This window comes from Anser brachyrhynchus, assembly GCF_964034855.1.
Source record: "Anser brachyrhynchus genome assembly, chromosome: 9".
Taxonomy (NCBI): domain Eukaryota; kingdom Metazoa; phylum Chordata; class Aves; order Anseriformes; family Anatidae; genus Anser; species Anser brachyrhynchus.
In genome coordinates, this window is record NC_137703.1 from 27,297,946 (window position 1) to 27,324,397 (window position 26,452).

Sequence of the window (26,452 nt, forward strand, 5' to 3'; positions counted from 1 at the left end):
CAATCTGCCTACGACAGACAGACCTAAAATCACTAATCGCTTATTCATCCGTTAGCCACATAGGCCTAGTTATCGCCGCAGGAATAATCCAAACCCACTGATCATTCTCAGGGGCAATGATCCTAATAATTTCCCATGGACTAACTTCCTCCATACTATTCTGCCTAGCCAACACAAACTATGAACGTACGCACAGCCGAATTCTACTACTCACACGAGGCCTACAACCTCTCCTACCACTCATAGCTACCTGATGATTGCTGGCCAATCTAACAAACATAGCCTTACCCCCAACAACAAACCTCATAGCAGAGCTAACCATTATAATCACCTTATTCAACTGATCTGCCTTCACGATCATCCTAACAGGAATCGCAACCCTACTAACCGCCTCCTACACCTTATTCATACTACTAATGACCCAACGAGGCTCAATCCCCTCCCACATCACATCTATGCAAAACTCAACCACGCGAGAACACCTGCTCATAACACTCCACATTATCCCAATATTCCTCCTAATCCTCAAACCCGAACTGATCTCCGGAATCCCCTCATGCAAGTATAGTTTAAACCAAACATTAGACTGTGATTCTAAGAATAGAAGTTCAAACCTTCTTACCTGCCGAGGGGAGGGTTTAACCAACAAGAGCTGCTAACTCTTACATCTGAGCCTAAAACCTCAGCCCCCTTACTTTTAAAGGATAACAGCAATCCACTGGTCTTAGGAACCACCCATCTTGGTGCAAATCCAAGTAAAAGGAGTGAACCCCACACTACTAATCAACTCCCTCACACTACTCACGCTGACAATCCTCCTAACCCCAATCATCCTGCCATTTCTATTTAAAAACTTTAAAAACACCCCACAAGCCACCACCCGCGCTGTTAAAACCGCATTCCTAATTAGCCTAGCCCCTACAACCGCATTCATCTACTCGGGAGTAGAATCTGTCACCTGCCACTGGGAGTGAAAATTCATTATAAACTTTAAAATCCCCCTGAGCCTAAAAATAGACCAATACTCAATAACATTTCTTCCAATCGCCCTATTTGTAACATGATCAATCCTACAATTCGCCATATGATACATGGCCTCAGAGCCATACGTAACAAAATTTTTCACCTACCTACTGACATTCCTAGTCGCCATACTCCTCCTAACAACCGCAAACAACATATTCCTCCTATTCGTAGGCTGGGAAGGAGTACGAATCATGTCCTTCCTTCTCATCGGCTGATGACAAGGCCGAGCAGATGCCAACACCGCCGCCCTACGAGCCGTAATCTACAACCGAATCGGAGACGTCGGACTGATCCTGAGCATAGCATGACTAGCTTCAACATTCAACACCTGAGAGATCCAACAAGCCGTACACCCCCACCAAACCCCAATCCTCCCCCTCATAGGATTAATCCTCGCAGCCGCAGGAAAATCCGCCCAATTTGGACTCCACCCATGACTGCCCGCAGCAATAGAAGGCCCCACCCCAGTATCAGCCCTACTGCACTCCAGTACCATAGTAGTAGCCGGAATCTTCCTGCTCATCCGCATGCACCCCCTGCTAGCCACCAACCAGACAGCCCTAACTGCCTGCCTATGCCTAGGTGCTCTATCAACCCTATTCGCTGCCACATGCGCCCTAACCCAAAATGACATCAAAAAAATCATTGCTTTCTCAACATCCAGCCAACTAGGACTAATAATAGTCACTATCGGACTAAACCTCCCACAACTAGCCTTCCTACACATCTCAACCCATGCCTTCTTTAAAGCCATACTATTCCTATGCTCAGGGTCTATCATCCACAACCTAAACGGAGAACAAGATATCCGAAAGATAGGAGGCCTACAGAAAATACTCCCAGTCACTACTTCCTGCCTAACCATCGGAAACCTGGCGCTGATAGGAACCCCATTCCTAGCCGGATTCTACTCAAAAGACCTCATCATCGAAAGCTTAAACAGATCATACCTAAATACTTGAGCCCTACTCCTAACCCTTATAGCCACAGCATTCACCACAACCTACAGCATCCGCATAACCATCCTAGTCCAAGCTGGACAAACCCGAATCCCCCCAATAGTATCAATAAACGAAAACAACCCACTAATCACCGCCCCCCTAACCCGACTCGCCCTAGGCAGCATTACAGCAGGAATAATCATTACCTCTTTCATCACACCAACCAAAACCCCCCCAATAACCATACCCCTTATCACCAAAACCGCTGCCATCCTCATAACAATCCTAGGAATCATCCTAGCCCTAGAACTATCGAACATAACACACACCCTCACTCACCCCAAACCAAACCCCCTCATAAACTTCTCCTCTGCATTAGGGTACTTCAACCCCCTAGTACACCGATTCTTCTCCAAAAACCTACTAGAAAAGGGACAAAACATTGCCCTACACTTGATCGACCTCTCCTGACTCAAAAAAATAGGGCCAGAGGGCCTTGCTGAACTACAAGTAGCCGCAAGCAAAGCCGCAACCTCAATACACACAGGGCTAATTAAGGCCTACCTAGGATCCTTCGCCCTCTCCATCCTGGTAATAATCCTAATAACACACAGACTCACTAATGGCCCCTAACATCCGCAAATCCCATCCCCTACTAAAAATAATCAACAACTCCCTAATCGACCTACCCGCCCCCTCCAACATCTCTGCCTGATGAAACTTCGGCTCCCTTCTAGCCATCTGCTTAGCCACACAAATCCTAACAGGCCTGCTACTAGCCATACACTACACCGCAGACACTTCACTCGCCTTCTCCTCAGTAGCTCACACATGCCGAGACGTCCAGTACGGATGGCTCATCCGCAACCTCCACGCCAACGGTGCTTCGCTCTTCTTTATCTGCATCTACTTACACATCGGACGAGGCCTCTACTATGGCTCCTACCTATACAAAGAAACCTGAAACACAGGAGTAATCCTCCTACTCACCCTAATAGCAACTGCCTTCGTAGGGTATGTCCTACCATGAGGACAAATGTCATTCTGAGGGGCCACCGTAATCACCAACCTATTCTCAGCCATCCCGTACATTGGGCAAACTCTAGTAGAATGAGCCTGAGGAGGATTCTCAGTAGACAATCCAACCTTAACCCGATTCTTCGCCATCCACTTCCTACTGCCCTTCCTAATTGCAGGAATCACCCTAGTCCACCTAACCTTCCTACACGAATCAGGCTCAAATAACCCACTAGGAATCGTATCAGACTGCGACAAAATCCCATTCCACCTATACTTCTCCATTAAAGACAGCTTAGGGCTTACCCTAATAATCACCCCTCTAATAGCACTAGCCCTATTTTCACCGAACCTCCTGGTTCTTGGAATCCTAGTTGGGAGTGGTTGGCCACATGAGATGTACAGGATTTTTACCTGTGATTTAGTCTTGACAAGGCTATGTAATTGGTTTACTAACGTCTCATAAGAAAGAAGCATGAGCGGTTAATGCAGTTGGCTTGAAACCCATCCCCAGTGGTACCAGTGCACTCACTGGACTCACTGTACTGCATCACCAGTGGTGCCAGAGCACTCTCTGGACTCACTGCACTGCATCCCCAGTGGTGCCAGTGCACTCTCTGGACTCACTGCACCGCATCCCCAGTGGTGTCAGTACACTCTCTGGACTCACTGAAGTGCATCTCCAGTGGTGCCAGTGCACTCTCTGGACTCACTGCACTGCATCCCCAGTGGTGCCAGTGCAATCTCTGGACTCACTGCACTGCATCCCCAGTGGTGCCAGTGCAATCTCTGGACTCACTGCACTGCATCCCCAGTGGTGCCAGTGCACTCTCTGGACTCACTGCAGTGCATCCCCAGTGGTGTCAGTGCACTCTCTGGACTCACTGCAGTGCATCCCCAGTGGTGCCAGTGCACTCTCTGGACTCACTGCAGTGCATCCCCAGTGGTGCCAGTGCACTCTCTGCACTCACTGCACTGCATTCCCAGTGGTGCCAGTGAAGTCTCTGGACTCACTGCACTGCATCCCCAGTGGTGCCAGTGCACTCTCTGGACTCACTGCACTGCATCACCAGTGGTGCCAGTGCACTCTCTGGACTCACTGCAGTGCATCCCCAGTGGTGCCAGTGCACTCTCTGGACTGACTGCACTGCATCCCCAGTGGTGCCAGTGCACTCTCTCGAGTCACTGCACTACATCCCCAGTAGTGCCAGTGCACTCACTGGACTCACTGTACTGCATCATCGGTGGTGCCAGTGCACTCTCTGGACTCACTTCACTGCATCCCCAGTGGTGCCAGTGCACTCTCTGGACTCACTGCACTGCAGGCCCAGTGGTACCAGTGCACTCACTGGACTCACTGTACTGCATCACCAGTGGTGCCAGTGCACTCTCTGGACTCACTGCACTGCATCCCCAGTGGTTCCAGTGCATTCACTGGACTCACTGTACTGCATCTCCAGTGGTGCCAGTGCACTCTCTGGACTCACTGCACTGCATCCCCAGTGGTGCCAGTGAGCTCTCTGGACTCACTGCTCTGCATCCCCAGTGGTGCCAGTGTACTCACAGGATTCACTGCACTGCATCCCCAGTGGTGCTAGTGCACTCTCTGGACTCACTGCAGTGCATCCCCAGTGGTGCCAGTGCACTCTCTGGACTCACTGAAGTGCATTCTCAGTGGTGCCAGTGCACTCTCTGGGCTCACTGAAGTGCATCCCCAGTGGTGCCAGTACACTCACTGGACTCACTGCACTGCATCCCCAGTGGTGCCAGTGCACTCTCTGGACTCACTGCACTGCATCCCCAGTGGTGCCAGTGCACTCTCTGGACTCACTGTAGTGCATCCCCAGTGGTGCCAGTGCACTCTCTGGACTCACTGCAGTGCATCCCCAGTGGTGCCAGTGCACTCTCTGGGCTCACTTCACTGCATCCCCAGTGGTGCCAGTGCACTCTCTGGACTCACTGCACTGCATCCACAGTGGTGCCAGTGAAGTCTTTGGACTCACTGCACTGCATCCCCAGTGTTGCCAGTGCACTCTGTGGAGTCACTCAAGTGCATCCCCAGTGGTGCCAGTGCACTCTCTGGACTCACTGCACTGCATGTCCAGTGGTGCCAGTGCACTCTCTGGACTGACTGTACTGCATCCCCACTGGTGCCAGTGCACTATGAGGACTCACTGTACTGCATCCCCAGTGGTGACAGTGCACTCTCTGGACTAACTGCAGTGCATCCCCAGTGGTGCCAGTGCACTCTCTGGACTCACTGCAGTGCATCCCCAGTGGTGCCAGTGCACTCTCTGGTCTCACTGCACTGCATCCCCAGTGGTGCCAGTGCAGTCTCTGGACTCACTGCACTGCATCCCCAGTGGTGCCAGTGCACTGTCTGGACTCACTGCAGTGCATCCCCAGTGGTGTCAGTGCACTCTCTGGACTCACTGTACTGCACCCCCAGTGGTGCCAGTGCACTCACTGGACTGACTGCACTGCATCCCCAGTGGTGCCAGTGCGCTCTCTGGAGTCACTGCACTGCATCCCCAGTGGTGCCAGTGCACTCACTGGACTCACTGGACTGCATCCCCAGTGGTGCCAGTGAACTCTCTGGACTCACTGCACTGCATCCCCAGTGGTGCCAGTGTACTCTCTGGACTCACTGCACTGCATCCCCAGTGGTGCCAGTGCACTCTCTGGACTCACTGCACTGCATCCCCAGTGCTGCCAGTGCACTCTCTGGACTCACTGCACAGCATGTCCAGTGGTGCCAGTGCACTCTCTGCACTCACTGCAGTGCATCCCCAGTGCTGCCAGTGCACTCACTGTACTCACTGCAGTGCATTCCCTCTGGAGCCAGTGCACTTTCTGGAGTCACTGCAGTGCATCCCCAGTGGTGCCAGTGCACTCTCTGGACTCACTGCAGTGCATCCCCAGTGGTGCCAGTGCACTCTCTGGACTCACTGTACTGCATCACCAGTGGTGCCAGTGCACTCTCTGGACTCACTGCAGTGCATCCCCAGTGGTGCCAGTGCACTCTCTGGACTCACTGCACTGCAGCCCCGGTGGTGCCAGTGCAATCTCTGGACTCACTGCACTGCATCCCCAGTGGTGCCAGTGCACTCTCTGGACTCACTGCACTGCATCTCCAGTTTTGCCAGTGAAGTCTTTGGACTCACTGCACTGCATCCCCAGTGGTGCCAGTGCACTCTCTGGAGTCACTGAAGTGCATCCCCAGTGGTGCCAGTGCACTCTCTGGACTCACTGCACTGCATGCCCAGTGGTGCCACTGCACTCTCTGGACTCACTGTACTGCATCCCCACTGGTACCAGTGCACTCTGTGGACTCACTGTACTGCATCCCCAGTGGTGCCAGTGCACTCTCTGGACTCACTGCAGTGCATCCCCAGTGGTGCCAGTGCACTCTCTGGACTCACTGCACTGCATCCCCAGTGGTGCCAGTGCACTCTCTGGACTCACTGCAGTGCATCCACAGTGGTGCCAGTGCACTCACTGGACTCACTGCAGTGCATTCCCTCTGGTGCCAGTGCACTCTCTGGACTCACTGCACTGCATCCCCAGTGGTGCCAGTGCATTCTCTGGACTCACTGCAGTGCATCCCCAGTGGTGCCAGTGCAATCTCTGGACTCACTGCACTGCATCCCCAGTGGTGCCAGTGAGCTCTCTGGACTCACTGCACTGCATCCCCAGTGGTGCCAGTGCACTCTCTGGACTCACTGCACTGCATCCCCAGTGTTCACAGTGCACTCTCTGCACTCACTACACTGCATCCCCAGTGGTGCCAGTGCACTCTCTGGACTCACTGCACTGCATCCCCAGTGGTGCCAGTGCACTCTGTGGACTCACTGCACTGCATCCCCAGTGGTGTCAGTGCACTCTCTGGACTCACTGCACTGCATCCCCAGTGGTGCCAGTGCACTCTCTGGACTCACTGTACTGCATCCCCAGTGTTGCCAGTGCACTCTCTGGAGTAACTGCAGTGCATCCCCAGTGGTGCCAAAGCACTCTCTGGACTCCCGGCACCGCATCCCCAGTGGTGCCAGTGCACTCTCTGGGCTCACTGCAGTGCATCCAGAGTGGTGCCAGTGCACTCTCTTGACTCACTGCACTGCATCCCCAGTGGTGCCAGTGTACTCACTGGACTCACTGCACTGCATTCCCCAGGGGTGCTAGTGCACTCTCTGGACTCACTGCAGTGCATCCCCAGTGGTGCCAGTGCACTCTCTGGACTCACTGCACTGCATTCTCAGTGGTTCCAGTGCACTCTGTGGACTCACTGCAGTGCATCCCCAGTGGTTCCAGTGCGCTCTCTGGACTCACTGCAGTGCATCCCCAGTGGTGCCAGTGCACTCTCTGGACTCACTGCAGTGCATCCCCAGTTGTGCCAGTGCACTCTCTGGACTCACTGCAGTGCATCCCCAGTGGTGCCAGTGCACTCTCTGGACTCACTGCACTGCATCCCCAGTGGTGCCACTGCACTCTCTGGACTCACTGCAGTGCATCCCCAGTGGTGCCAGTGCACTCTCTGGACTCACTGCAGTGCATCCCCAGTGGTGCCAGTGCACTCTATGGACTCACAGCAGTGCATCCCCAGTGGTGCCAGTGCACTCTCTGGACTCACTGCACTGCATCCCCAGTGGTGCCAATGCACTCTCTGGACTCACTGCACTGCATCCCCAGTGGTGCCAGTGCACTCTCTGGACTCACTGCACTGCATCCAAAGTGGTGCCAGTGCACTCTCTGGACTCACTGCACTGCATCCCCAGTGGTGCCAGGGCACTCTCTCGAGTCACTGCACTACATCCCCAGTGGTGCCAGTGCGCTCACTGGACTCACTGTACTGCATCATCAGTGGTGCCAGTGCACTCTCTGGAGTGACTGCAGTGCATCCCCAGTGGTGCCAGTGCACTCTCTGGACTCACTGCACTGCATCCCCAGTGGTGCCAATGCACTCTCTGGACTCACTGCACTGCATCCATAGTGGTGCCAGTGCACTCACTGGACTCACTGCACTGCATCCCAAGTGGTACCAGTGCACTCTCTGGACTCACTGCACTGCATCCCCAGTGGTGCCAGTGCACTCTCTGGACTCACTGCACTACATCCCCAGTGGTGCCAGTGCACTCACTGGACTCACTGTACTGCATTCCCAGTGGTGCTAGTGCACTCTCTGGACTCACTGCAGTGCATCCCCAGTGGTGCCAGTGCACTCTTTGGACTCACTGAAGTGCATTCTCAGTGGTGCCAGTGCACTCTCTGGACTCACTGCACTGCATCCCCAGTGGTGCCAGTGCACTCTCTGGACTCACTGAAGTGCATTCTCAGTGGTGCCAGTGCACTCTCTGGACTCACTGCAGTGCATCCCCAGTGGTGCCAGTATACTCACTGGACTCACTGCACTGCATCCCCAGTGGTGCCAGTGCACTCTCTGGACTCACTGCACTGCATCCCCAGTGGTGCCAGTGCACTCTCTGGACTCACTGCACTGCATCCCCAGTGCTGCCTGTGCACTCTCTGGACTCACTGCACTGCATTCCCAGTCGTGCCAGTGCACACTCTGGACTCACTGCACTGCATCCCCAGTGGTGCCAGTGCACTCTCTGGACTCACTGCACTGCAATCCCAGTGTTGCCAGTGCACTCTCTGGACTCACTGCACTGCATCCCCAGTGGTGCCAGTGCACTCTCTGGACTCACTTCAGTGCATCCCCAGTGGTGCCAGAGCACTCTCTGGACTCACTGCACTGCATCCCCAGTGGTGCCAGTCCACTCTCTGGACTCACTGCACTGCAGCCCCAGTGGTGCCAGTGCACTCTCTGGACTCACTGCACAGCATCCCCAGTGGTGCCAGTGCACTCTCTGGACTCACTGCACTGCATCCCCAGTGGTGCCAGTGCACTCTCTGGACTCACTGTACTGCATCACCAGTGGTGCCAGTGCACTCTCTGGACTCACTGCAGTGCATCCCCAGTGGTGCCAGTGCACTCTCTGGACTCACTGCACTGCAGCCCCGGTGGTGCCAGTGCAATCTCTGGACTCACTGCACTGCATCCCCAGTGGTGCCAGTGCACTCTCTGGACTCACTGCACTGCATCTCCAGTTTTGCCAGTGAAGTCTTTGGACTCACTGCACTGCATCCCCAGTGGTGCCAGTGCACTCTCTTGAGTCACTGAAGTGCATCCCCAGTGGTGCCAGTGCACTCTCTGGACTCACTGCACTGCATGCCCAGTGGTGCCACTGCACTCTCTGGACTCACTGTACTGCATCCCCACTGGTACCAGTGCACTCTGTGGACTCACTGTACTGCATCCCCAGTGGTGACAGTGCACTCTCTGGACTCACTGCACTGCATCCCCAGTGGTGCCAGTGCACTCTCTGGACTCACTGCAGTGCATCCCCAGTGGTGCCAGTGCACTCTCTGGACTCACTGCACTGCATCCCCAGTGGTGCCAGTGCACTCTCTGGACTCACTGCAGTGCATCCACAGTGGTGCCAGTGCACTCACTGGACTCACTGCAGTGCATTCCCTCTGGTGCCAGTGCACTCTCTGGACTCACTGCACTGCATCCCCAGTGGTGCCAGTGCATTCTCTGGACTCACTGCAGTGCATCCCCAGTGGTGCCAGTGCAATCTCTGGACTCACTGCACTGCATCCCCAGTGGTGCCAGTGAGCTCTCTGGACTCACTGCACTGCATCCCCAGTGGTGCCAGTGCACTCTCTGGACTCACTGCACTGCATCCCCAGTGTTCACAGTGCACTCTCTGCACTCACTACACTGCATCCCCAGTGGTGCCAGTGCACTCTCTGGACTCACTGCACTGCATCCCCAGTGGTGCCAGTGCACTCTGTGGACTCACTGCACTGCATCCCCAGTGGTGTCAGTGCACTCTCTGGACTCACTGCACTGCATCCCCAGTGGTGCCAGTGCACTCTCTGGACTCACTGTACTGCATCCCCAGTGTTGCCAGTGCACTCTCTGGAGTAACTGCAGTGCATCCCCAGTGGTGCCAAAGCACTCTCTGGACTCCCGGCACCGCATCCCCAGTGGTGCCAGTGCACTCTCTGGGCTCACTGCAGTGCATCCAGAGTGGTGCCAGTGCACTCTCTTGACTCACTGCACTGCATCCCCAGTGGTGCCAGTGTACTCACTGGACTCACTGCACTGCATTCCCCAGTGGTGCTAGTGCACTCTCTGGACTCACTGCACTGCATCCCCAGTGGTGCCAGTGCACTCTCTGGACTCACTGAAGTGCATTCTCAGTGGTTCCAGTGCACTCTGTGGACTCACTGCAGTGCATCCCCAGTGGTGCCAGTGCGCTCTCTGGACTCACTGCAGTGCATCCCCAGTGGTGCCAGTGCACTCTCTGGACTCACTGCAGTGCATCCCCAGTGGTGCCAGTGCACTCTCTGGACTCACTGCAGTGCATATCCAGTGGTGCCAGTGCACTCTCTGGACTCACTGCACTGCATCCCCAGTGGTGCCACTGCACTCTCTGGACTCACTGCACTGCATCCCCAGTGGTGCCAGTGCACTCTCTGGACTCACTGCAGTGCATCCCCAGTGGTGCCAGTGCACTCTCTGGACTCACAGCAGTGCATCCCCAGTGGTGCCAGTGCACTCTCTGGACTCACTGCACTGCATCCCCAGTGGTGCCAATGCACTCTCTGGACTCACTGCACTGCATCCCCAGTGGTGCCAGTGCACTCTCTGGACTCACTGCACTGCATCCAAAGTGGTGCCAGTGCACTCTCTGGACTCACTGCACTGCATCCCCAGTGGTGCCAGTGCACTCTCTCGAGTCACTGCACTACATCCCCAGTGGTGCCAGTGCGCTCACTGGACTCACTGTACTGCATCATCAGTGGTGCCAGTGCACTCTCTGGAGTGACTGCAGTGCATCCCCAGTGGTGCCAGTGCACTCTCTGGACTCACTGCACTGCATCCCCAGTGGTGCCAATGCACTCTCTGGACTCACTGCAGTGCATCCCCAGTGGTGCCAGTGCACTCACTGGACTCACTGCACTGCATCCCAAGTGGTACCAGTGCACTCTCTGGACTCACTGCACTGCATCCCCAGTGGTGCCAGTGCACTCTCTCGAGTCACTGCACTACATCCCCAGTGGTGCCAGTGCACTCTTTGGACTCACTGAAGTGCATTCTCAGTGGTGCCAGTGCACTCTCTGGACTCACTGCACTGCATCCCCAGTGGTGCCAGTGCACTCTCTGGACTCACTGAAGTGCATTCTCAGTGGTGCCAGTGCACTCTCTGGACTCACTGCAGTGCATCCCCAGTGGTGCCAGTATACTCACTGGACTCACTGCACTGCATTCCCAGTGGTGCCAGTGCACTCTCTGGACTCACTGCACTGCATCCCCAGTGGTGCCAGTGCACTCTCTGGACTCACTGCACTGCATCCCCAGTGCTGCCTGTGCACTCTCTGGACTCACTGCACTGCATTCCCAGTCGTGCCAGTGCACACTCTGGACTCACTGCACTGCATCCCCAGTGGTGCCAGTGCACTCTCTGGACTCACTGCACTGCAACCCCAGTGTTGCCAGTGCACTCTCTGGACTCACTGCACTGCATCCCCAGTGGTGCCAGTTCACTCTCTGGACTCACTTCAGTGCATCCCCAGTGGTGCCAGAGCACTCTCTGGACTCACTGCACTGCATCCCCAGTGGTGCCAGTCCACTCTCTGGACTCACTGCACTGCATCCCCAGTGCTGCCAGTGCACTCTCTGGACTCACTGCACTGCATCCCCAGTATTGCCAGTGCACTCTCTGGACTCACTGCACTGCATCCCCAGTGCTGCCAGTGCACTCTCTGGACTCACTGCACAGCATGTCCAGTGGTGCCAGTGCACTCTCTGCACTCACTGCAGTGCATTCCCAGTGCTGCCAGTGCACTCACTGTACTCACTGCAGTGCATTCCCTCTGGAGCCAGTGCACTCTCTGGAGTCACTGCAGTGCATCCCCAGTGGTGCCAGTGCACCCTCTGGACTCACTGCAGTGCATCCCCAGTGGTGCCAGTGCACTCTCTGGACTCACTGCAGTGCATCACCAGTGGTGCCACTGCACTCTCTGGACTCACTGCACTGCATCCCCAGTGGTGCCAGTGCACTCTCTGGACTCACTGCACTGCATCCCCAGTGGTGCCAGTGCACTCTCTGGACTCACTGCACTGCATCCCCAGTGGTGTCAGAGCACTCTCTGGACTCACTGCACTGCATCCTCTGTGCTGCCAGTGCACTCTCTGGACTCACTGCACTGCATCCCCAGTGGTGCTAGTGCACTCTGTGGACTCACTGCAGTGCATCCCCAGTGGTGCCAGTGCACTCTCTGGACTCACTGAAGGGCATTCTCAGTGGTGCCAGTGCACTCTCTGGACTCACTGCAGTGTTTCCCCAGTGGTGCCAGTACACTCACTGGACTGACTGCACTGCATCCCCAGTGGTGCCAGTGCACTCTCTGGACTCACCGCACCGCATCCCCAGTGGTGCCAGTGCACTCTCTGGAGTAACTGCAGTGCATCCCCAGTGGTGCCAGTGCACTCTCTGGACTCACTGCAGTGCATCCCCAGTGGTGCCAGTGCACTCTCTGGACTCACTGCACTGCATCCCCAGTGGTGCCAGTGCACTCTCTGGACTCCCGGCACCGCATCCCCAGTGGTGCCAGTGCACTCTCTGGGCTCACTGCAGTGCATCCCCAGTGGTGCCAGTGCACTCTCTGGACTCACTGCACTGCATCCCCAGTGGTACCAGTGCACTCTGTGGACTCACTGCAGTGCATCCCCAGTGGTGCCAGTGCACTCTCTGGACTCACTGCACTGCATCCCCAGTGGTGCTAGTGCACTCTCTGGACTCACTGTACTGCATTACCAGTGGTGCCAGTGCACTCTCTGGACTCACTGCAGTGCATCCCCAGTGGTGCCAGTGCACTCTCTGGACTCACTGCACTGCAGCCCCGGTGGTGCCAGTGCAATCTCTGGACTCACTGCACTGCATCCCCAGTGGTGCCAGTGCACTCTCTGGACTCACTGCACTGCATCCCCAGTGGTGCCAGTGCACTCTCTGGACTCACTGCACTGCATCCCCAGTGTTCACAGTGCACTCTCTGCACTCACTACACTGCATCCCCAGTGGTGCCAGTGCACTCTCTGGACTCACTGCACTGCATCCCCAGTGGTGCCAGTGCACTCTGTGGACTCACTGCACTGCATCCCCAGTGGTGTCAGTGCACTCTCTGGACTCACTGCACTGCATCCCCAGTGGTGCCAGTGCACTCTCTGGACTCACTGCACTGCATCCCCAGTGGAGCCCGTGCACTCTCTGGACTCACTGTACTGCATCCCCAGTGTTGCCAGTGCACTCTCTGGAGTAACTGCAGTGCATCCCCAGTGGTGTCAAAGCACGCTCTGGACTCCCGGCACCGCATCCCCAGTGGTGCCAGTGCACTCTCTGGGCTCACTGCAGTGCATCCCCAGTGGTGCCAGTGCACTCTCTTGACTCACTGCACTGCATCCCCAGTGGTGCCAGTGTACTCACTGGACTCACTGCAGTGCTTCCCCAGTGGTGCTAGTGCACTCTCTGGACTCACTGCAGTGCATCCCCAGTGGTGCCAGTGCACTCTCTGGACTCACTGAAGTGCATTCTCAGTGGTTCCAGTGCACTCTGTGGACTCACTGCAGTGCATCCCCAGTGGTGCCAGTGCACTCTCTGGACTCACTGCAGTGCATCCCCAGTGGTGCCAGTGCACTCTCTGGACTCACTGCACTGCATCCCCAGTGCTGCCAGTGCACTCTCTGGACTCACTGCAGTGCATCCCCAGTGGTGCCAGTGCACTCTCTGGACTCACTGCAGTGCATCCCCAGTGGTGCCAGTGCACTCTCTGGACTCACTGCACTGCATCCCCAGTGGTGCCTGTGCACTCTCTGGACTCACTGCAGTGCATCCCCAGTGGTGCCAGTGCACTCTCTGGTCTCACTGCAGTGCATCCCCACTGCTGCCAGTGCACTCTCTGGACTCACAGCAGTGCATCCCCAGTGGTGCCAGTGCACTCTCTGGACTCACTGCACTGCATCCAAAGTGGTGCCAGTGCACTCTCTGGACTCACTGCACTGCATCCCCAGTGGTGCCAGTGCACTCTCTGGACTCACTGCACTGCATCCAAAGTGGTGCCAGTGCACTCTCTGGACTCACTGCACTGCATCCCCAGTGGTGCCAGTGCACTCTCTCGAGTCACTGCACTACATCCCCAGTGGTGCCAGTGCGCTCACTGGACTCACTGTACTGCATCATCAGTGGTGCCAGTGCACTCTCTGGAGTGACTGCAGTGCATCCCCAGTGGTGCCAGTGCACTCTCTGGACTCACTGCACTGCATCCCCAGTGGTGCCAATGCACTCTCTGGACTCACTGCACTGCATCCCCAGTGGTGCCAGTGCACTCACTGGACTCACTGCACTGCATCCCAAGTGGTACCAGTGCACTCTCTGGACTCACTGCACTGCATCCCCAGTGGTGCCAGTGCACTCTCTGGACTCACTGCACTGCATCCAAAGTGGTGCCAGTGCACTCTCTGGACTCACTGCAGTGCATCCCCAGTGGTGCCAGTGCACTCTCTCGAGTCACTGCACTACATCCCCAGTGGTGCCAGTGCGCTCACTGGACTCACTGTACTGCATCATCAGTGGTGCCAGTGCACTCTCTGGAGTGACTGCAGTGCATCCCCAGTGGTGCCAGTGCACTCTCTGGACTCACTGCACTGCATCCCCAGTGGTGCCAATGCACTCTCTGGACTCACTGCACTGCATCCCCAGTGGTGCCAGTGCACTCACTGGACTCACTGCACTGCATCCCAAGTGGTACCAGTGCACTCTCTGGACTCACTGCACTGCATCCCCAGTGGTGCCAGTGCACTCTCTCGAGTCACTGCACTACATCCCCAGTGGTGCCAGTGCACTCACTGGACTCACTGTACTGCATTCCCAGTGGTGCTAGTGCACTCTCTGGACTCACTGCAGTGCATCCCCAGTGGTGCCAGTGCACTCTTTGGACTCACTGAAGTGCATTCTCAGTGGTGCCAGTGCACTCTCTGGACTCACTGCACTGCATCCCCAGTGGTGCCAGTGCACTCTCTGGACTCACTGAAGTGCATTCTCAGTGGTGCCAGTGCACTCTCTGGACTCACTGCAGTGCATCCCCAGTGGTGCCAGTACACTCAAGGGACTCACTGCACTGCATCCCCAGTGGTGCCAGTGCACTCTCTGGACTCACTGCAGTGCATCCCCAGTGGTGCCAGTGCACTCTCTGGACTCACAGCAGTGCATCCCCAGTGGTGCCAGTGCACTCTCTGGACTCACTGCAGTGCATCCCCAGTGGTGCCAGTGCACTCTCTGGACTCACTGCACTGCATCCAAAGTGGTGCCAGTGCACTCTCTGGACTCACTGCACTGCATCCCCAGTGGTGCCAGTGCACTCTCTGGACTCACTGCACTACATCCCCAGTGGTGCCAGTGCGCTCACTGGACTCACAGTACTGCATCATCAGTGGTGCCAGTGCACTCTCTGGAGTGACTGCAGTGCATCCCCAGTGGTGCCAGTGCACTCTCTGGACTCACTGCACTGCATCCCCAGTGGTGCCAATGCACTCTCTGGACTCACTGCACTGCATCCCCAGTGGTGCCAGTGCACTCACTGGACTCACTGCACTGCATCCCAAGTGGTACCAGTGCACTCTCTGGACTCACTGCACTGCATCCCCAGTGGTGCCAGTGCACTCTCTCGAGTCACTGCACTACATCCCCAGTGGTGCCAGTGCACTCACTGGACTCACTGTACTGCATTCCCAGTGGTGCTAGTGCACTCTCTGGACTCACTGCAGTGCATCCCCAGTGGTGCCAGTGCACTCTTTGGACTCACTGAAGTGCATTCTCAGTGGTGCCAGTGCACTCTCTGGACTCACTGCACTGCATCCCCAGTGGTGCCAGTGCACTCTCTGGACTCACTGAAGTGCATTCTCAGTGGTGCCAGTGCACTCTCTGGACTCACTGCAGTGCATCCCCAGTGGTGCCAGTACACTCACTGGACTCACTGCACTGCATCCCCAGTGGTGCCAGTGCACTCTCTGGACTCACTGCACTGCATCCCCAGTGGTGCCAGTGCACTCTCTGGACTCACTGCACTGCATCCCCAGTGCTGCCTGTGCACTCTCTGGACTCACTGCACTGCATTCCCAGTCGTGCCAGTGCACTCTCTGGACTCACTGCACTGCAACCCCAGTGGTGCCAGTGCACTCTCTGGACTCACTGCACTGCATCCCCAGTGGTGCCAGTGCACTCTCTGGACTCACTTCAGTGCATCCCCAGTGGTGCCAGAGCACTCTCTGGACTCACTGCACTGCATCCCCAGTGGTGCCAGTGCACTCTCTGGACTCACTGCACTGCATCCCCAGTGGTGCCAGTGCACTCTCTGGACTCACTGCACTGCATCCCCAGTATTGCCAGTGCACTCTCTGGAGTCACTGCACTGCATCCCCAGTGCTGCCAGTGCACTCTCTGGACTCACTGCACAGCATGTCCAGTGGTGCCAGTGCACTCTCTGCACTCACTGCACTGCATCCCCAGTGCTGCCAGTGCACTCACTGTACTCACTGCAGTGCATTCCCTCTGGAGCCAGTGCACTCTCTGGACTCACTGCAGTGCATCCCCAGTGGTGCCAGTGCACTCTCTGGACTCACTGCAGTGCATCCCCAGTGGTGCCAGTGCACTCTCTGGACTCACTGCACTGCATCCCCAGTGGTGCCAGTGCACTCTCTGGACTCACTGAAGTGCATCCCCAGTGGTGCCAGTGCACTCTCTGGACTCACTGCACTGCATCCCCAGTGGTGCCAGTGCACTCTCTGGACTCACTGCACTGCATCCCCAGTGGTGTCAGAGCACTCTCTGGACTCACTGCACTGCATCCTCTGTGCTGCCAGTGCACTCTCTGGACTCACTGCACTGCATCCCCAGTGGTGCCAGTGCACTCTCTGGACTCACTGTACTGCATCCCCAGTGGAGCGCGTGCACTCTCTGGACTCACTGAAGTGCATCCCCAGTGGTGCAAGTGCACTCTCTGGACTCACTGCACTGCATCCCCAGTGGTGCTAGTGCACTCTGTGGACTCACTGCAGTGCATCCCCAGTGGTGCCAGTGCACTCTCTGGACTCACTGAAGGGCATTCTCAGTGGTGCCAGTGCACTCTCTGGACTCACTGCAGTGTTTCCCCAGTGGTGCCAGTACACTCACTGGACTGACTGCACTGCATCCCCAGTGGTGCCAGTGCACTCTCTGGACTCACCGCACCGCATCCCCAGTGGTGCCAGTGCACTCTCTGGAGTAACTGCAGTGCATCCCCAGTGGTGCCAGTGCACTCTCTGGACTCACTGCACTGCATCCCCAGTGGTGCCAGTGCACTCTCTGGACTCCCGGCACCGCATCCCCAGTGGTGCCAGTGCACTCTCTGGGCTCACTGCAGTGCATCCCCAGTGGTGCCAGTGCACTCTCTTGACTCACTGCACTGCATCCCCAGTGGTGCCAGTGCACTCACTGGATTCACTGCACTGCATCCCCAGTGGTGCTAGTGCACTCTCTGGACTCACTGCAGTGCATCCCCAGTGGTACCAGTGCACTCTCTGGACTAACTGAAGTGCATTCTCAGTGGTGCCAGTGCGCTCTCTGGACTCACTGCAGTGCATCCCCAGTGGTGCCAGTGCACTCTCTGGACTGACTGCACTGCATCCCCAGTGCTGCCAGTGCACTCTCTGGACTCACTGCACTGCATCCCCAGTGGTGCCAGTGCACTCTCTGGACTCACTGCACTGCATCCCCAGTGGTGCCAGTGCACTCTCTGGACTCACTGCACTGCATTACCAGTGGTGCCAGTGCACTCTCTGGACTCACTGCAGTGCATCCCCAGTGGTGCCAGTGCACTCTCTGGACTCACTGCAGTGCATCCCCAGTGGTGCCAGTGCACTCTCTGGACTCACTGCACTGCATCCCCAGTGGTGCCAGTGCACTCTCTGGACTCACTGAAGTGCATTCTCAGTGGTGCCAGTGCACTCTCTGGACTCACTGCAGTGCATCCCCAGTGGTGCCAGTACACTCACTGGACTCACTGCACTGCATCCCCAGTGGTGCCAGTGCACTCTCTGGACTCACTGCACTGCATGCCCAGTGGTGCCACTGCACTCTCTGGACTCACTGTACTGCATCCCCACTGGTACCAGTGCACTCTGTGGACTCACTGTACTGCATCCCCAGTGGTGACAGTGCACTCTCTGGACTCACTGCACTGCATCCCCAGTGGTGCCAGTGCACTCTCTGGACTCACTGCACTGCATCCCCAGTGGTGCCAGTGCACTCTCTGGACTCACTGCAATGCATCCACAGTGGTGCCAGTGCACTCACTGGACTCACTGCAGTGCATTCCCTCTGGTGCCAGTGCACTCTCTGGACTCACTGCACTGCATCCCCAGTGGTGCCAGTGCACTCTCTGGACTCACTGCACTGCATCCCCAGTGGTGCCAGTGCATTCTCTGGACTCACTGCAGTGCATCCCCAGTGGATCCAGTGCAATCTCTGGACTCACTGCAGTGCATCCCCAGTGGTGCCAGTGCAATCTCTGGACTCACTGCACTGCATCCCCAGTGGTGCCAGTGCACTCTCTGGACTCACTGCACTGCATCCCCAGTGTTCACAGTGCACTCTCTGCACTCACTACACTGCATCCCCAGTGGTGCCAGTGCACTCTCTGGTCTCACTGCAGTGCATCCCCAGTGGTGCCAGTGCACTCTCTTGACTCACTGCACTGCATCCCCAGTGGTGCCAGTGAACTCACTGGACTCACTGCACTGCATTCCCCAGTGGTGCTAGTGCACTCTCTGGACTCACTGCAGTGCATCCCCAGTGGTGCCAGTGCACTCTCTGGACTCACTGAAGTGCATTCTTAGTGGTTCCAGTGCACTCTGTGGACTCACTGCAGTGCATCCCCAGTGGTGCCGGTGCGCTCTCTGGACTCACTGCAGTGCATCCCCAGTGGTGCCAGTGCACTCTCTGGACTCACTGCACTGCATCCCCAGTGCTGCCAGTGCACTCTCTGGACTCACTGCACTGCATCCCCAGTGCTGCCAGTGCACTCTCTGGACTCACTGCACTGCATCCCCAGTGGTGCCAGTGCACTCTCTGGACTCACTGCACTGCATCCCCAGTGGTGCCACTGCACTCTCTGGACTCACTGCAGTGCATCAACAGTGGTGCCAGTGCACTCTCTGGTCTCACTGCAGTGCATCCCCACTGCTGCCAGTGCACTCTCTGGACTCACAGCAGTGCATCCCCAGTGGTGCCAGTGCACTCTCTGGACTCACTGCACTGCATCCCCAGTGGTGCCAATGCACTCTCTGGACTCACTGCACTGCATCCCCAGTGGTGCCAGTGCACTCTCTGGACTCACTGCAATGCATCCAAAGTGGTGCCAGTGCACTCTCTGGACTCACTGCACTGCATCCCCAGTGGTGCCAGTGTACTCTCTCGAGTCACTGCACTACATCCCCAGTGGTGCCAGTGCGCTCACTGGACTCACTGTACTGCATCATCAGTGGTGCCAGTGCACTCTCTGGACTCACTGCAGTGCATCCCCAGTGGTGCCAGTGCACTCTCTGGACTCACTGCACTGCAGCCCCAGTGGTGCCAATGCACTCTGTGGACTCACTGCACTGCATCCCCAGTGGTGCCAGTGCACTCACTGGACTCACTGCACTGCATCCCAAGTGGTACCAGTGCACTCTCTGGACTCACTGCACTGCATCCCCAGTGGTGCCAGTGCACTCTCTCGAGTCACTGCACTACATCCCCAGTGGTGCCAGTGCACTCACTGGACTCACTGTACTGCATTCCCAGTGGTGCTAGTGCACTCTCTGGACTCACTGCAGTGCATCCCCAGTGGTGCCAGTGCACTCTTTGGACTCACTGAAGTGCATTCTCAGTGGTGCCAGTGCACTCTCTGGACTCACTGCACTGCATCCCCAGTGGTGCCAGTGCACTCTCTGGACTCACTGAAGTGCATTCTCAGTGGTGCCAGTGCACTCTCTGGACTCACTGCAGTGCATCCCCAGTGGTGCCAGTACACTCACTGGACTCACTGCACTGCATCCCCAGTGGTGCCAGTACACTCTCTGGACTCACTGCACTGCATCCCCAGTGGTGCCAGTGCACTCTCTGGACTCACTGCACTGCATCCCCAGTTGCTGCCTGTGCACTCTCTGGACTCACTGCACTGCATTCCCAGTCGTGCCAGTGCACACTCTGGACTCACTGCACTGCATCCCCAGTGGTGCCAGTGCACTCTCCGGACTCACTGCACTGCAACCCCAGTGTTGCCAGTGCACTCTCTGGACTCACTGCACTGCATCCCCAGTGGTGCCAGTGCACTCTCTGGACTCACTTCAGTGCATCCCCAGTGGTGCCAGAGCACTCTCTGGACTCACTGCACTGCATCCCCAGTGGTGCCAGTGCACTCTCTGGACTCACTGCACTGCAGCCCCAGTGGTGCCAGTGCACTCTCTGGACTCACTGCACTGCATCCCCAGTATTGCCAGTGCACTCTCTGGACTCACTGCACTGCATCCCCAGTGGTGCCAGTGCACTCTCTGGACTCACTGCACTGCATCCCCAGTGGTGCCAGTGTACTCTCTGCACTCACTGCACTGCATCCCCAGTGCTGCCAGTGCACTCACTGTACTCACTGCAGTGCATTTCCTCTGGAGCCAGTGCACTCTCTGGACTCACTGCAGTGCATCCCCAGTGGTGCCAGTGCACTCTCTGGACTCACTGCAGTGCATCCCCAGTGGTGCCAGTGCACTCTCTGGACTCACTGCACTGCATCCCCAGTGGTGCCAGTGCACTCTCTGGACTCACTGCACTGCATCCCCAGTGGTGCCAGTGCACTCTCTGGACTCACTGCACTGCATCCCCAGTGGTGTCAGAGCACTCTCTGGACTCACTGCACTGCATCCTCTGTGCTGCCAGTGCACTCTCTGGACTCACTGCACTGCATCCCCAGTGGTGCCAGTGCACTCTCTGGACTCACTGTACTGCATCCCCAGTGGAGCGCGTGCACTCTCTGGACTCACTGAAGTGCATCCCCAGTGGTGCAAGTGCACTCTCTGGACTCACTGCACTGCATCTCCAGTGGTGCCAGTGCACTCTGTGGACTCACTGCAGTGCATCCCCAGTGGTGCCAGTGCACTCTCTGGACTCACTGAAGGGCATTCTCAGTGGTGCCAGTGCACTCTCTGGACTCCCTGCAGTGTTTCCCCAGTGGTGCCAGTACACTCACTGGACTGACTGCACTGCATCCCCAGTGGTGCCAGTGCACTCTCTGGACTCACCGCACCGCATCCCCAGTGGTGCCAGTGCACTCTCTGGAGTAACTGCAGTGCATCCCCAGTGGTGCCAGTGCACTCTCTGGACTCACTGCACTGCATCCCCAGTGGTGCCAGTGCACTCTCTGGACTCACTGCACTGCATCCCCAGTGGTGCCAGTGCACTCTCTGGGCTCACTGCAGTGCATCCCCAGTGGTGCCAGTGCACTCTCTGGACTCACTGCACTGCATCCCCAGTGGTGCCAGTGCACTCACTGGACTAACTGAAGTGCATTCTCAGTGGTGCCAGTGCGCTCTCTGGACTCACTTCAGTGCATCCCCAGTGGTGCCAGTGCACTCTCTGGACTCACTGCACTGCATCCCCAGTGCTGCCAGTGCACTCTCTGGACTCACTGCACTGCATCCCCAGTGGTGCCAGTGCACTCTCTGGACTCACTGCACTGCATTCCCAGTGGTGCCAGTGCACTCTCTGGACTCACTGCACCGCATCCCCAGTGGTGCCAGTGCACTCTCTGGACTCACTGCACTGCATCCCCAGTGGTACCAGTGCACTCTGTGGACTCACTGCAGTGCATCCCCAGTGGTGCCAGTGCACTCTCTGGACTCACTGCACTGCATCCCCAGTGGTGCCAGTGCACTCTCTGGACTCACTGTACTGCATCACCAGTGGTGCCAGTGCACTCTCTGGACTCACTGCAGTGCATCCCCAGTGGTGCCAGGGCACTCTCTGGACTCACTGCACTGCAGCCCCGGTGGTGCCAGTGCAATCTCTGGACTCACTGCACTGCATCCCCAGTGGTGCCAGTGCACTCTCTGGACTCACTGCACTGCATCCCCAGTTTTGCCAGTGAAGTCTTTGGACTCACTGCACTGCATCCCCAGTGGTGCCAGTGCACTCTCTGGAGTCACTGAAGTGCATCCCCAGTGGTGCCAGTGCACTCTCTGGACTCACTGCACTGCATGCCCAGTGGTGCCACTGCACTCTCTGGACTCACTGTACTGCATCCCCACTGGTACCAGTGCACTCTGTGGACTCACTGCAGTGCATCCACAGTGGTGCCAGTGCACTCACTGGACTCACTGCAGTGCATTCCCTCTGGTGCCAGTGCACTCTCTGGACTCACTGCACTGCATCCCCAGTGGTTCCAGTGCACTCTCTGGACTCACTGCACTGCATCCCCAGAGGTGCCAGTGCATTCTCTGGACTCACTGCAGTGCATCCCCAGTGGTGCCAGTGCAATCTCTGGACTCACTGCAGTGCATCCCCAGTGGTGCCAGTGCACACTCTGGACTCACTGCACTGCATCCCCAGTGGTGCCAGTGCACTCTCTGGACTCACTGCACTGCATCCCCAGTGTTCACAGTGCACTCTCTGCACTCACTACACTGCATCCCCAGTGGTGCCAGTGCAGTCTCTGGACTCACTGCACTGCATCCCCAGTGGTGCCAGTGCACTCTGTGGACTCACTGCACTGCATCCCCAGTGGTGTCAGTGCACTCTCTGGACTCACTGCACTGCATCCCCATTGGTGCTAATGCACTCTGGACTCACTGCACTGCATCCCGACTGGTGCCAGTGCACTCTCTGGACTCACTGCACTGCATTCCCTAGTGGTGCCAGTGCACTCTCTGGACTCACTGCAGTGCATCCCTAGTGGTGCCAGTGCACTCTCTGGACTCACTGCACTGCATCCCCTGTGCTGCCAGTGCTCTCTCTGGACTCACTGCACTGCATCCCCAGTGGTGCCAGTGCACTCTCTGGACTCACTGCATTGCATCACCTGTGGTGCCAGTACACTCTCTGGACTCACTGCACTGCATCTCCAGTGGTGCCAGAGCACTCTCTGGACTCACTGCACTGCATCCTCTGTGCTGCCAGTGCACTCTCTGGACTCACTGCACTGCATCCCCAGTGGTGCCAGTACACTCTCTGGACTCACTGTACTGCATCCCCAGTGGAGCGCGTGCACTCTCTGGACTCACTGAAGTGCATCCCCAGTGGTGCCAGTGCACTCTCTGGACTCACTGCACTGCATCCCCAGTGGTGTCAGTGCACTCTCTGGACTCACTGCAGTGCATCCCCAGTGGTGCCAGTGCACTCTCTGGACTCACTGAAGGGCATTCTCAGTGGTGCCAGTGCACTCTCTGGACTCACTGCAGTGTTTCCCCAGTGGTGCCAGTGCACTCTCTGGACTCACTGCACTGCATCCCCAGTGGTGCCAGTGCACTCTCTGGACTCCCGGCACCGCATCCCCAGTGGTGCCAGTGCACTCTCTGGGCTCACTGCAGTGCATCCCCAGTGGTGCCAGTGCACTCTCTGGACTCACCGCACCGCATCCCCAGTGGTGCCAGTGCACTCTCTGGACTCCCGGCACCGCATCCCCAGTGGTGCCAGTGCACTCACTGGACTGACTGCACTGCATCCCCAGTGGTGCCAGTGCACTCTCTGGACTCACCGCACCGCATCCCCAGTGGTGCCAGTGCACTCTCTGGAGTAACTGCAGTGCATCCCCAGTGGTGCCAGTGCACTCTCTGGACTCACTGCACTGCATCCCCAGTGGTGCCAGTGCACTCTCTGGACTCACTGCACTGCATCCCCAGTGGTGCCAGTGCACTCTCTGGACTCCCGGCACCGCATCCCCAGTGGTGCCAGTGCACTCTCTGGGCTCACTGCAGTGCATCCCCAGTGGTGCCAGTGCACTCTCTGGACTCACTGCACTGCATCCCCAGTGGTGCCAGTGCACTCTGTGGACTCACTGCACTGCATCCCCAGTGGTGTCAGTGCACTCTCTGGACTCACTGCACTGCATCCCCATTGGTGCTAATGCACTCTGGACTCACTGCACTGCATCCCGACTGGTGCCAGTGCACTCTCTGGACTCACTGCACTGCATTCCCTAGTGGTGCCAGTGCACTCTCTGGACTCACTGCAGTGCATCCCTAGTGGTGCCAGTGCACTCTCTGGACTCACTGCACTGCATCCCCTGTGCTGCCAGTGCTCTCTCTGGACTCACTGCACTGCATCCCCAGTGGTGCCAGTGCACTCTCTGGACTCACTGCATTGCATCACCTGTGGTGCCAGTACACTCTCTGGACTCACTGCACTGCATCTCCAGTGGTGCCAGAGCACTCTCTGGACTCACTGCACTGCATCCTCTGTGCTGCCAGTGCACTCTCTGGACTCACTGCACTGCATCCCCAGTGGTGCCAGTACACTCTCTGGACTCACTGTACTGCATCCCCAGTGGAGCGCGTGCACTCTCTGGACTCACTGAAGTGCATCCCCAGTGGTGCCAGTGCACTCTCTGGACTCACTGCACTGCATCCCCAGTGGTGTCAGTGCACTCTCTGGACTCACTGCAGTGCATCCCCAGTGGTGCCAGTGCACTCTCTGGACTCACTGAAGGGCATTCTCAGTGGTGCCAGTGCACTCTCTGGACTCACTGCAGTGTTTCCCCAGTGGTGCCAGTACACTCACTGGACTGACTGCACTGCATCCCCAGTGGTGCCAGTGCACTCTCTGGACTCACCGCACCGCATCCCCAGTGGTGCCAGTGCACTCTCTGGAGTAACTGCAGTGCATCCCCAGTGGTGCCAGTGCACTCTCTGGACTCACTGCACTGCATCCCCAGTGGTGCCAGTGCACTCTCTGGACTCACTGCACTGCATCCCCAGTGGTGCCAGTGCACTCTCTGGACTCCCGGCACCGCATCCCCAGTGGTGCCAGTGCACTCTCTGGGCTCACTGCAGTGCATCCCCAGTGGTGCCAGTGCACTCTCTGGACTCACTGCACTGCATCCCCAGTGGTGCCAGTGTACTCACTGGATTCACTGCACTGCATTCCCAGTGGTGCTAGTGCACTCTCTGGACTCACTGCAGTGCATCCCCAGTGGTACCAGTGCACTCTCTGGACTAACTGAAGTGCATTCTCAGTGGTGCCAGTGCGCTCTCTGGACTCACTGCTCTGCATCCCCAGTGGTGCTAGTGCACTCTGGACTCACTGCACTGCATCCCCAGTGGAGCCATTGCACTCTCTGGACCCACTGCACCGCATCCGCAGTGGTGCCAGTGCACTCTCTAGAGTCACTGCGCTGCATCCCCAATTGTGTCAGTGCACTCTCTGGAGTGAATGCAGTGCATCCCCAGTGGTGCCAGTGCACTCTCTGGAGTGAATGCAGTGCATCCCCAGTGGTGCCAGTGCACTCTCTGGACTCGCGTCACTGCATCCCCAGTGGTGCCAGTGCACTCTCTGGACTCACTGCAGTGCATCCCCAGTGGTGCTAGTGCACTCTGGACTCACTGCAGTGCATCCCCAGTGGTGACAGTGCACTCTATGGACTCACTGCACTGCATACCCAGTGGTGCCAGTGCACTCTCTAGAGTCACTGCACTGCATCCCCAGTGGTGCCAGTGCACTCTCTGGACTCACCGCACTGCACCCTGAGTGGTGCCAGTGCACTCTCTGGACTCACTGCACTGCATCCCCAGTGGTGCCAGTGCACTCTCTAGAGTCACTGCGCTGCATCCGCAGTGGTGCCAGTGCACTCTCTGGACTCACTGTACTGCATCCCCAGTGGTGCCAAAGCACTCTCTGGACTACCGCCACCGCATCCCCAGTGGTTCCAGTGCACTCTCTGGACTCCCTGCACTGCATCCCCAGTGGTGCCAGTGCACTCTCTGGACTCACTGCACCGCATCCCCAGTGGTGCCAGTGCACTCTCTGGACTCGCGTCAATGCATCCCCATTGGTGCTAATGCACTCTGGACTCACTGCACTGCATCCCGAGTGGTGCCAGTGCACTCTCTGGACTCACTGCACTGCATCCCCAGTGCTGCCAGTGCTCTCTCTGGACTCACTGCACTGCATCCCCAGTGGTGCCAGTGCACTCTCTGGACTCACTGCATTGCATCACCTGTGGTGCCAGTACACTCTCTGGACTCACTGCGCTGCATCCCCAGTGGTGCCAGTACACTCACTGGACTCACTGCACTGCATCCCTCGTGGTGCCAGGGCACTCTCTGCAGACACTGCAGTGCATCC

At 57.3% G+C, this 26,452-nt stretch overlaps 1 long non-coding RNA gene across 1 annotated transcript in view; it reads right to left on the reverse strand.

Annotated features, from left to right (window-relative positions):
• The window catches only part of LOC308199703, a 51,615-nt gene that overhangs the window by 6,536 nt on the left and 18,627 nt on the right, over positions 1-26,452 (reverse strand). The gene's annotated exons all lie outside the window — the stretch shown is intronic.